The sequence below is a fragment of the Anomaloglossus baeobatrachus genome, chromosome 7 (genome assembly GCF_048569485.1).
Source record: "Anomaloglossus baeobatrachus isolate aAnoBae1 chromosome 7, aAnoBae1.hap1, whole genome shotgun sequence".
Lineage (NCBI taxonomy): Eukaryota > Metazoa > Chordata > Amphibia > Anura > Aromobatidae > Anomaloglossus > Anomaloglossus baeobatrachus.
Window position 1 is genome coordinate 45,429,611 of NC_134359.1, and position 11,943 is coordinate 45,441,553.

At 39.6% G+C, this 11,943-nt stretch overlaps 1 protein-coding gene across 2 annotated transcripts in view; it reads left to right on the forward strand.

The window, feature by feature from the left end:
* The window catches only part of SLC4A10 (solute carrier family 4 member 10), a 312,704-nt gene extending 301,548 nt beyond the window's left edge, over positions 1 to 11,156 (forward strand). For both annotated transcript variants that reach the window (XM_075317262.1, XM_075317263.1), the window contains exon 26: positions 1,400 to 11,156. The gene's annotated coding sequence lies outside the window, so the exon portion shown is untranslated. The remainder of the gene's footprint in view (positions 1 to 1,399) is intronic.
* The last annotated feature ends 787 nt before the right edge of the window (positions 11,157 to 11,943 follow it).

Sequence of the window (11,943 nt, forward strand, 5' to 3'; positions counted from 1 at the left end):
CTAGGAACTAGTGACATCAACCATATGTGCACTATAACTCTATCCGAGAACACCAAGCTAGCGTATGGAGACTTATAAGCTAGGCAGTGCTTTCTGGGAAATGGATATGCAAATTGACTTTCCTTCAGGAGAAAGGCAGCTGGCAGTCTCAGGCTACCAATTGACTTGTAGACTTTCTTTCTCTTGGAGGAGAACTAATTGGCATGTCTAATGTAATAGTAGAAGGTGTTGACCAAGAGTGTAACCTGAAGTAATCCTACAAACTGTCAAACTTAATCAAGCAATACTTACCTATCAAACTTGCTGTTGCTCCAGCACCGATATTCCCATTGTGCCCCTGGTCTTTGTTTACTTTTCCAGCAGTAGTAATTTTTCAATACATCCACTTGACCATTGCAACCAAGATTAAGCCTCAGCAATCATGTGCCATGCAGGCCAGCATCAACACTAAGATCAGTGATTGGTTGCAGCAAAGCAAATGCTAGTGGGGATCATCGGTGAATTGGCATGTGAATATTGCATAAATAGTTTTTCTACAGATAGACATGAGCCAAATCAATTTGCAATATCCTGTCATGTAGCCAGGTCAGTTAGTCCATGGAACACTGTAAACTGCATCCCTTCGTCTTTTGGTTACCCTGGCGCAATGTCACAGTGTGACATATGCACAACGTCACACAAAGCCAGCTACTAAAAAGAGGAGCCGCAGATGCCGTCATGTAGAGGCATTCACGGGACTTCTGTCCACCGGTCACGGAATGCTGACATGATCCAAGGACCAGTATCCTATGAATGTATTTGCTCATTTCTACTCCCAGACAATCTCCTTAAAGGAAATATGTCAGCAGGCTTTTGCTATGTAATCTGAGGCCAGCATGAGGTAGGGGTTCAGATACAAAAATCAGGGAGGTGCCACTTATTTGGCTGTGTGCTGTTCTTTCAATACAATCAATGTTTTATCACCAGGACATTATCAGTGCCCAGACTACAGCTAATGTTAGCCCTTGTCCGACCACACCATTTCCTAAGATAAGAAGCTCACTGTCGATAGACAATATACACAATGAACTTGGTGTGGGCACGGTTAGCTTCTTGAGCTCTGTTACATCCAAGAACTTTGTGTCACACCTGCTGCACCAGTAAACTTAAGTGATACATCTTTGGATTCAGGGTCTTCTTTCCTACATTATGCTGGTCTCAGATGAGGTAGCAAAAACCTGCTGACAGATTTCCTTTAAGAGTTGATAACGGTCGAGTCCATAGTTTGAAATAATCAATGATGTCACCAGTTCCTTGCATTAAGAGGATGACTGTTGGTGCAGCCTACAAAATGGCCTCCTCTTCTGCATGACATACATTATTACTTGACTAATTTCATGCATTTTCTATTTGTTTCCAGCTCTGAAAGCAAGACAGAGAAGAAATCTGCCTCAGGGAAAGGTATCGACAGGGAGACATGTCTCTGACTTGCTCTTCAGTCTATTTTTACAAGCAAATTTGAAGAATATATGTGTCGCTCTATGTGGGTTATTTACACTGTAAACCATCACATCTGTTTAGCAGTGCAATATATAGCAGTGCAATATTTTTTTAACAAATGTATTAGCTCACTTGCTGTCGGAGGACTTGGCAATAAAGCCTTCCGGGCAGAGGGGGATTCTGTTACTGTAACTTTCTTTTTCTGCTGTATGGATTCCATAGTTCTTATTTCTTTGCGTAAAACTTAGGCTCATTCTCATTGTTACATTGTTGTTATCATCCATATCAAAGTCTCTTAACATTTTCTATGTGACGCCTAAACATAGCGCAGGCAGCCATTTTGAGCTGTCAGCAAGGCAGAAACCAATCAAAACATTTATTAGCAATGACATCATCAAGGATTGAGATGATTGGCTGAGAGACAAAATTTGCGTTGTTTTTCATGAACATTTCCTTTACTGAAAAGTCTGACTCAACGGTGTGTAAGGAATAGTTACTAGAAATGGTTGAACATGAACATGTCTTACTTTATGTTCTTCTACTTCATTCCATTTCCATTCTGTTAATAGAGAGAGTAACGCAGAAATATAATGTATTGCTCCAGAAGGATTTTAAAGAAGGTTTTCCAATCCCAGTCAAATATTAATTTTGGTACTGTTCATTGGTGTGAGTCCACGACCTACTTCATTTCCGGTTAGACACAACACAGAGCATGACCCATTACACGTAAAAGGTTCTCTCGTCTTATAAATGTATGGCATATCTACACATCATCTTATAAATGTGTAGTAGCTCATCCAGGAGACCACCAGTGAGACCTGAATCCATCTCAAGAGCAGAGCCTTGATGCCTGCTCATCCAATATACTACCAGTGCAACCTGCATCTATCTCAAGAACGGAGCCTTGATGCCCACTCATCCAACAGATCATCAGTGGGACCTGCATCTATCTCAAGAACAGAGCCTTGATGCCTGTTCATCCAATGGACCACCAGTGGGACCTACATCTATCTCAAGAACAGAGCCTTAATGTGCTCATCCAATAGACCACCAGTGGGACCTACATATTTCTCAAGATTAGAGCCTTGATGCCCGCTCATCCAATAGACCACCAGTGGGACTTGCATCTATCTCAAGAACAGAGCCTTGATGCCCACTCATCCAATAGACATCGGTGGGACCTGCATCTATCTCTAGAACAGAGCCTTGATGCCAACCGCTACCAGGGGGAGGTGGTCAGAATTCCCATTTGTTTGTATGGGAATTCTGATCAATCCTCCAGTGACCGCAGCCATATATTTTAGAAACATGCAGGTGGGACTCTCATCTAATAAACATTTATGGAATGACCTGTAGATATACCGTAAATGTACAAGATGGGAATACCTCATTAAGAAAGTAATGACATAAGAGGTAACACAAAGTTAAATTTAGTTAAAATAAAAAACAAATATTAAAATATTCCCCCTCCCCCAGAACATAGTGAGTTCTTTAAAAAGGTTGTCCACTACTCGGACAAATCCTTATCAATTTGGCTGTCTCCCCCTTTTAAAATATTAATACTTTTACTTACCTGGGTCAGCTCTGCCTCTCCCGGGATCACATAGCGGTATGACGTCACACGATCCCGGTGGCCAGTTAGTAGTCACTGCAGTTTCCCACCTTCGGACAAATCGCTTACATGTACAGGAAGTGATCACTGTTACGCGACGCGATCCTAGGAGAGACAGAGCTGACACCTCTGGACTCCAACTCCCAAAGGTGAGTATAAGTACATACAGATTAAGAGGAGGTTGTTCGAGTAATGGACAACCCCTTTAATTTGGGCTACCCACATCTAGCATCTGCTTGCTTTGTATCTTGCAAAATAAACGCCCAATATTGTCTAATATAATCAATTTGATTTGATTAGAATTCCCCAATTATTATCTGTTTAGTGGAAGTCCTTCTGTCGGGATTCCCAGCCATCAGGTGTCCAAAAATGATATTTGCCAGCTTGTCTTTAATTTGGAGAATCAGACTATAATATTACAATAAACTGTCCAGATCCTCCAGAGTAAGGGCCACTCTATTTATCCATGTTCTGATGGAAGATCTTTACTGTGGTGGCCTCCATCTATTGAATTCTAAATGAGTATTTTAACATAGGTTTACTAAAGCAGACAAAATCATATGGCGCCCTTCCGCTTAATACACCAATCCACCAAAAAGTTCAATTTCTAATTTAGAGAACCTTCTTTAAATTTCAATCTTAGGAGAAAGTTAAATATAATTGGCAGGAAAATTGCACTCCTCTACACTATTAATTAACAGCTTAACTCATCCTTCTCTTCTGTATCCATCAATAGCATCCAAAGCATATTTATTGAAGGGGAACTATCACAAAATATTTGTCATAGCAGTGAAAATTACTTAAGCTCTACATTGTATTTATTATTATTTATTTAAAGATTGTTTCCATTGCATTCTATGTTCTGTTATTGTTTTGTATGGAAGAAACTAATTTTAATATTTCAAATTAAGAAAGTAAAGAAGTCGGGAAACTTCAGCTTCACCGATAGAGATGAATGAACCCGTGGAAGTTTGGTTCAGCGGAGGTCAGCCGGATTTTAGATAAAGTTTGGTTTGGGACCCGGACTTGACCTGAAACCCAATGGAAGTCACTAATTGGGCAGTTCAGGTTTCTACCACATGCAGCCAGCCATAAACAGATCACTTCCAGGGAGGGTGGCCAATGTTTTTCCATTTTTTTTTTGTTTGGTGCATACTACATCCGATAACAGTTTTGTTATCCCTAGTGTGAGCCAATCAAACACTGCAAGTGGCTCGCACTAGTTTGAGGACCGAGCATACCTGAGCACAGTGGTGTTCATGTGAGAAGCTTGCATTCGTAAAGCACCTGAATTCAGTTTCTTTTTGTAAAGTTTAGGCTTGGTACAGACACCGAACTTCGGGTTCACTCATCTCCAGTCACCGTATATATTTCCTGTTTGAAATCTATTACTGACCTATGGGTTTTGTTATTTATTAATGGGCTGCCTAATGAAATTTTTTACTAAAAATGTAACATGTCAATCATATATATTGGCTCTTCTTTACAAAACCCCCAAATATGGTCCCTGAGTAATCCTTTTTTGAAAATGGGCCAACCATCTACAACGAAAGCGTACTGCATGCAGTCTCTATGCAATATGATCCATTTTACTGCTGGTTGTAGCCAAAAATATCCAATAATCTCTTCTTATCAGTGATGATACCAATAGTCTATCCTCCAGCGATGATATATTTAAAACTAGAGGTGGATAAATTGATTCAAGGTAAATTTCTTTCAAATTTTTGCCACTAAAATCAATTAATAGAAGTCCCAGGAATTTCGAGCTCCATAGGGTTCCAATGATAGAAACGTCAAATGACCCCTCTCTGGGACTTCTAGTATTAAATCCAAAAAAATAATCTTTTGCCAGACCATAAAGGATTAAAACATTTTAAAAACTATATTTGCCTCAGCCCCTATACATCCACCACATGGTCCTGCTCTAGTCCAGTCGTCAGTCCTAGTGAAAACCGGAGGCACTGAAGGTAGAGTTGGACTAAAGTCGGGACCGTGTTTTGTGACAGTTGAGTATAATTGTTTTTAATTCTTAATCTATTTATTGTAGTCATTCCCAAAAAATGAATATATGCCAAAATAAAAAATAGAAAACAGGAGGGAGGAGGAGGGAGATGCAGCTGCATATTCTAAATTCAGAAGTCAACATAGGGAAGAAGACACAAAATAGGCACAACATCTCATACAATACACAGCTGTTGTTAATCCAAAGAATGCTGGATCGAAGGCAAGAGAAGATTTTTGAAAGCCATTATTATTGGTTTTATATGAAATAAATATGTATGGACTCAGTTCGTTAGATTTTCAATGTTTGGTATTAAAGGGGTTGTTTGAAATTTTAAAAAGGAAAGGTCAACTTTTTTATTTTTTTTTTAAAGAGCGCCACAATTTTCTACGAGTTGTACCTTTTGTTACAGCTCAGTCATATTGACTTTATTTAAAAACTCGGACCATTAACAAAAAAAAAATCAAAGGCCCATAATAAAAGAAGATTTGGATAAAAAACAACTTTAAATTCATACCACCCTTCTCAAGATTTATCTATATATTTGAATAACTACGGTAATTTATTTCGATGGTAAAATACTGGTGGAGTATTTCTTCTTCTCTTCAAAGGGCTTAGATAGAAAATTGATTGTCCACTATTAAAACACACCATTATGACTCATGATCTTTTGGGCATTTTTTTTTTTAATTTCCACACACATTTAGATTTAGAATTTTGTATTTTTTTTTTTTACTTTTTTTCTGAAATATATAATCTATTTAAATCTGTATTTTGTGATATCATTTTATATTTTAAAATATAAAGGCAGTTCAGTTCCAATTTACAGCTATATTTCAATGTGAAAGTCAAAGATTTTTTTAAAACATTTAATAATTTATAAAAAAAGAAACAATATTATATTATAAATTGAAATAATAAAATATAGTATTTCTGAAAATATATCACATTTCCATAATTTAAGAGATAAAAAACATTTATAAAACTATAGCCTGTAAATAGATATAGAATAACCTTGACATATACTAACAAATAAAATTAGGTCAACAGTTTTTTGCTGCAAATTGTCAGCAAATGTACAAATAGTAAATCAAAAATATATATGGGGAAAATTAGATCTTAGAGAAATAGTCAAGTTCACCTACAGTTTTAGGTTTACACTTTCAGTTTCTTAGATAGAACTTTGACGTTATTTAGTGAATTTTAGAATTTTGTGTCAGTAAAAATTTTCACATTCCAGATTTTGAATAGTAATTTTTTAATATTTTGGCAAATTTGAAATAAAAATGTGAGCATTTAAGCAAAAAAGAAAAAAAAAGAGAATATTAGTAGCTACTGAGGTGGTACAAAAGTAGTAGTAAGGAATAGAAACATCTTACCAGATTACATAAATTTATCATAGTGTTAATTAAAATCTTATAAAGGAAGACAATCGGGCCTCGACCTCAACTTTTTCATTTTTCTTTTGTCGTGAATGATGTTCTATTTCTATATTAATACAAATTCTCTGTTAAATTTAATAACATAAAGATAATTCTTCCAATTTGATAACAAAAAACTATAATCATTAATAGAAAAGAAGTTTAGAATTTCAAATTTTGTGAATTTTTTCCTTCTTATTTTTGCAATAGCGTCAATCATGAAAGCGAACCGGTCAGCTATTTCGAGCGGTCCAAACCACAAGGCAGAATCAATTAGACACTAGCTGCAGCCATGTATCTTTTACTCTGAAATATTTCAGAGAAAATTTGCTTTCAAAATCCAGCCAGGGATTATGCGCCTCAGATAATTAGTCCAAGGCAGGTCCCCGGCAGATTTTTCTAACTTTGCTCCCCTAGAATAGCAGGTCTTCCCCTATGTGTGTTTATGTAGGGAAGTGGAGCAGAGGAAACCTGCCAGGGAATTTCCTCAGACTAGTCATCTGAAATGCATAGTCCCTGATTTATCAAAGCAATTTTGCAAAAATACTGGTGTAAGTTTGCAAAATATTTTGCACAACTCAAAGTTACTAAAAAATATGGGGACTTTCGGCATTTTCACACCAACTTCATCTTCACCAAAATGTGCTTATCTGGGGCAGGATAGGGATGTATCGTGGCTTGATGCCACAGCTCATCTAATTCATGATAAAATTTCCTTAGAGCGTGGCTTTCTTTAATCCAGAAATCTTACCCAGGAATAAGGTAAGCACAGCCAGCATTAATCAGGAGCTTCTGACAAGTGGCATGCGCTTCCATGCGAAAAGACAGAAATCTTACTCTATTTCAGAGGCCTCCAACCTTTCTGACCTGAACCATATTCAACTCTGAAGGAGAATCACCAGCCATATTCATCTCGGAGAAAGGGCCACCAGCCATATTCATCTCTGAGTGAGGGTCACAAGCCACATTCAGCTCCGAGAGAGGGTCTCACGAGCCATATGCAGCTCTGAAAGATTGTCACGAGCCACATCCAGTTTTTGCCACCCTCACCGTAGTGACACCTGGAGCCCCCTTCACCAGTAAAATGACAGCCACAAAAATCACACCATGGCAGTATACCAAGATCCAGGGTACCTACCTTACCCCATTCAGATCTGCTCTTCTATGTGGGGCTACTCACAAAAGTCACCCTCAGCAGATGCTTATTTATAATACCTGAGGTTTGGGAGAGCAAGAATCAGTTCAGAGGTTCCCTTTAAACAGAAATGTTTCCAGTACAAACCAAGGTCGCCAACCTTTCTGACCTTGAGAATCATATTCAACTTGGAAGGAGGGTCACCAGCCATATTCATCTCTGAGAGAGGGTCCCAAGCCACATTCAACTCTGAGAGAGGGTCACGAGCCACATCCAGCTCCCGCCTCCCCTCACAGTAGTGACACCCAGAGCCTCCATTACCAGTATAATGACAGCCACAAAAATCACACCATGGCAGTTTACCAAGATCACAGGGTTCCTACCATACACCCGTTCAGATCTGCTCTTCTGTGAGGGGCTACTCACAAAAGTCACCATCTGGAGAACGTCTCGTCATAGCTGTTTGCTAGACCTGGTGCTAATGCACCAAGCTTGAAGACACCTGTGAGCTGCACATTATGGGTTTGTGAGCCACATGTGACTCCTCAGCCACAGATTATGGACTCCTGCTCCAGTTTAAGGCTGGGGTAAAATATCTGGCAAGCCACACGGATGCACACGCCACTTTTTAGATGCTACTGATTCATTAAGAGGCATGTGACTCTTTATGAATCAGTAACGTCTGACTAACACATTCCCTTCATCAAGGCCGTCGAGAAAGTCACCTATCTTAATGAATGAGGGCAAAGGTCTGCAGATAGATTTTCAAAATAGGTTTTCTCGAAATGTGTTTCGGAATAAAGGCCCCGTTACATGCAACGACGTATCTAACGATATATCGCCAGGGTCACGGATTCCGTGACGCACATCCGGCATCGTTAGCGATGTCGTTGCATGTGACACCAACGAGCAACCGTTAACGATGGAAAATACTCACCAAATCGTCCATCGTTGACATGTCATTCCTTTTCAAAAAATCGTTGATTGTTGAGGACGCAGATTGTTCGTCGTTCCCGAGGCAGCACACATCGCTATGTGTGACACCTCGTGAACGACGAACTACAGCTTACCTGCAGCCGCCGGCAATGAGGAAGGAAGGAGGTGGGCGGGATGTTACGGCCGCTCATCTTCGCCCCTCTGCTTCTATTAGGCGGCCGCTTAGAGACGCCGCTGTGACGCCTCATGAACCATCCCCTAAGAAAGGAGGCGGTTCGCCGGCCACAGCGACATCGCTAGGCAGGTAAGCCCGTGTGACGGCTCCTAACGATATTGTGCGCCACGGGCAACGATTTGCCCGTGACGCATAAACGACGGGGGCGAGTACGCTCGCTAGCAATATCGCTAGCGATATCGCTGCGTGTAAAGCCCCCTTTAGACATATATGACTGTGATAATTGAGCCGGTGCCTTATTTATAATGCCTGTGGTTCGGGGGAGCAATAATCAGTTTAAAGGTACCCATTAAACAGAAACATTTCCAGTCCAAACCATTTTTTCTTTGAAGACGTTCCTCAGATTCATAGGACATATAATTGAAATGTGGCAAGAGAGAATATAAATGGATGTCTGAAAATTTTGACATGTAGTGTCAGTTCCTTGAGTTCTGATCATCTTTATAGATATCTACACAATAAATGTTGGATGACCGTCCATGACAAGACAAATCAAGCAACTCAAGCATGAGCTTCTCAATAACTAGCATAGGCAATATTACAACTAAAATAAACAGATTATTTTACATTTGATCAAATGTCTTTTTTTTCAGCTCCAAAACAAGTCTAACTTTTGGAAAATTACTAAATTAGTCCTAATTTGCCAACTGTGGCGACAACTAATAATAACGATTTGATTAATTCCTAAAAATTGTTATATGTTTTTGTTTGGCCACAAGAAGATCAAGTGCATTATCTATGGACAACTCCAGCAAAATGCAATTTTTTTCCTATTTTTTCTGTCTAGCTTGCGATGGTCCTATGTTACCAGTGATCTCTGGGCAACTTGTTGTTCAGAAGCTTTCTGTAAAATATTATATGTAACTTTGTTTATAAATAAAGAAACACCCAATAGCTTGGCCCTCCAACATGACCAAATCTTCTTCTTCTTCGTGTCTCACTTATTTTATTATTCTAAAACCTTGGGGTTAAAGGTCCCTTCCGGCCCAAAAAAATTCCTTTTAAGATATTTTCCATTAAAGGGAACCTGTCACCAGATTTGGCAGCTATAAGTGGTGGCCACCACCAGTGAGCCCTTGAATGATGTATATAAGAGCCCAGGCCGTGCTCTATAACCTAGGGGGTGGTGCGGCCTTATGGGTGTCTCTGCTCACTGCTCTAAAGGCCATCCTCCTTCACAGCCCGGTGTCAATGACGCGTCTACGTCATCCACACAGGCCGGCATTGCGGTCCTGCGTAGGTGCACTTTGATGTGCCCTGCTGAGGGCAGATCAAAGTATTGTAGTGCGCATGAACGGGTGGTCTTTAACCTTTCCTTGATCCTGCGTATTGCAATACTTTGATCTGCCTTCAGAAGGGCAGATCAAAGTGTGTCTACACAGGACCGAAATGCTGGTCTGTGTGGATGATGTAGGACATGTCAGCCACACTGGGCTGGGTAGAAGGTGTACGGCAATCGCAGCAGAGTGAAGGCGCTGGACCAGAGAGCAGCGACACCCATCGGACCGAACCGCCCACATAGGGTGAGTATTATGAAGGTGTTCTTTACGTTGGGCTCTTATATACAGTATTCTAGAATACTCTATATAAGAGCTCACTGGTGGTGGCCGCAGCTTATAGGGGCCAAATCTGGTGATAGGTTCCCTTCAAAATTTCATGAAAGTCAGGTAGGGGCCAAGATCTCACCTATAGGCTTTGATTATTTCTATAAAATGTCTGTGCAAATGTCTACATAAAAAAAGACTGGAGCTTCTTATCTCCACCAGCATTAGCAAAACATGGCTGCTTTTTTCTGGAAACAGTGCCTCGTCTCTCTACTGGTTCTGTCAGGTATTGCAGCTCAGCTCTATGTAAAGAGAACGAGCTGAGCTGTAATAACACAGAACCCATGGACAGGTGGGGGAAAAAAAGAAGCCATTTTTTCCAAGCGTAATCCTTTTCGTATGCCAGATTGACTTTTCATGTCTATTCTGGGAAACCCATTTGTAAAATAGGGGTCATGTTGGAGGATCGGACTGACTTTTCTCTTGACTGATCGCATTCTGTTTGGGAAAGGCAATATGTATATGTGTCATTGAAAATTCCATGAACTGTTTATTTTCTTTCTAGAATAGTGTGAGCTTGAAGTACTTTTTCACCCTTTGTTTCAGCTGTGTAAAACCGCATTGAAAAAACGAGACGCTGACTGCAACTTGATACATTTGATTTATTTTTAATTTTCTATTTTTGTCAAAATCACCCAGATTTGGATGTAATTTATTACAAATGTTTATGTATCGTGTGCTTTTTGCATAGACATTTCTGTCATGTGACAATAAATATTTAGTAGAACTATCTACGCGGTGTCATGACCTTATTTATATCCACACCTGCTTCATACCTTTAAGAACTAAGTCAACAGAAGGTTGATTCGAAACTGAAATGGCCAAAAAAGTGTAAAATATCCAGTAATGGAGATATATTTTATTGTATTTGATCAGTAGAAAACAAAAAAATATCTATTATTGATCATGTGGCCTAAATGGCCAAAGAGAAGGTCTTCATGGTTCAGTTTTTCTTCTAATAAACATGGTTTCTTCATTAGGTGGTTTATCAATTTGAAATGTGCATATTGGACAACTTAGGCTGGTTTCACATCAGCGGTATTTTGCCGCACAAATACAGTACAGTTCAATACAGTTGAATCGCGGCTAGATAAGGTCACATGCTGTCACATGCGGCCACATGTGACAGCATGTCACCTTGCCTCGCCACGATTCCATTGAACTGTATTGCACTGTACCGCATTTGTGCCGGATCCGGCATTGCGGCAGAATACAGCTGATGTGAAACCAGCCTTATGGGTTAAAGATGGTCTCAATAATGGGCATATGGCTGTCATAGTGGAAAACATCTACTACAATCATCTGTCCTCTGGCTGATATGACCTGACCATACAAAAATGCTTGACCATGTAATACTATACATCTACGTGAATTACCATCCACAACTCGAAAAAAAGACAAACTTTGATATAGGATAACAAAATCAGACAATTTAAAATTACGAAAGAACAACAGCGCACTCTAAAGGGGGCTTTACATGGTAGCGATATCGCTAGCAATTTCTAGCGATATCGAGTGT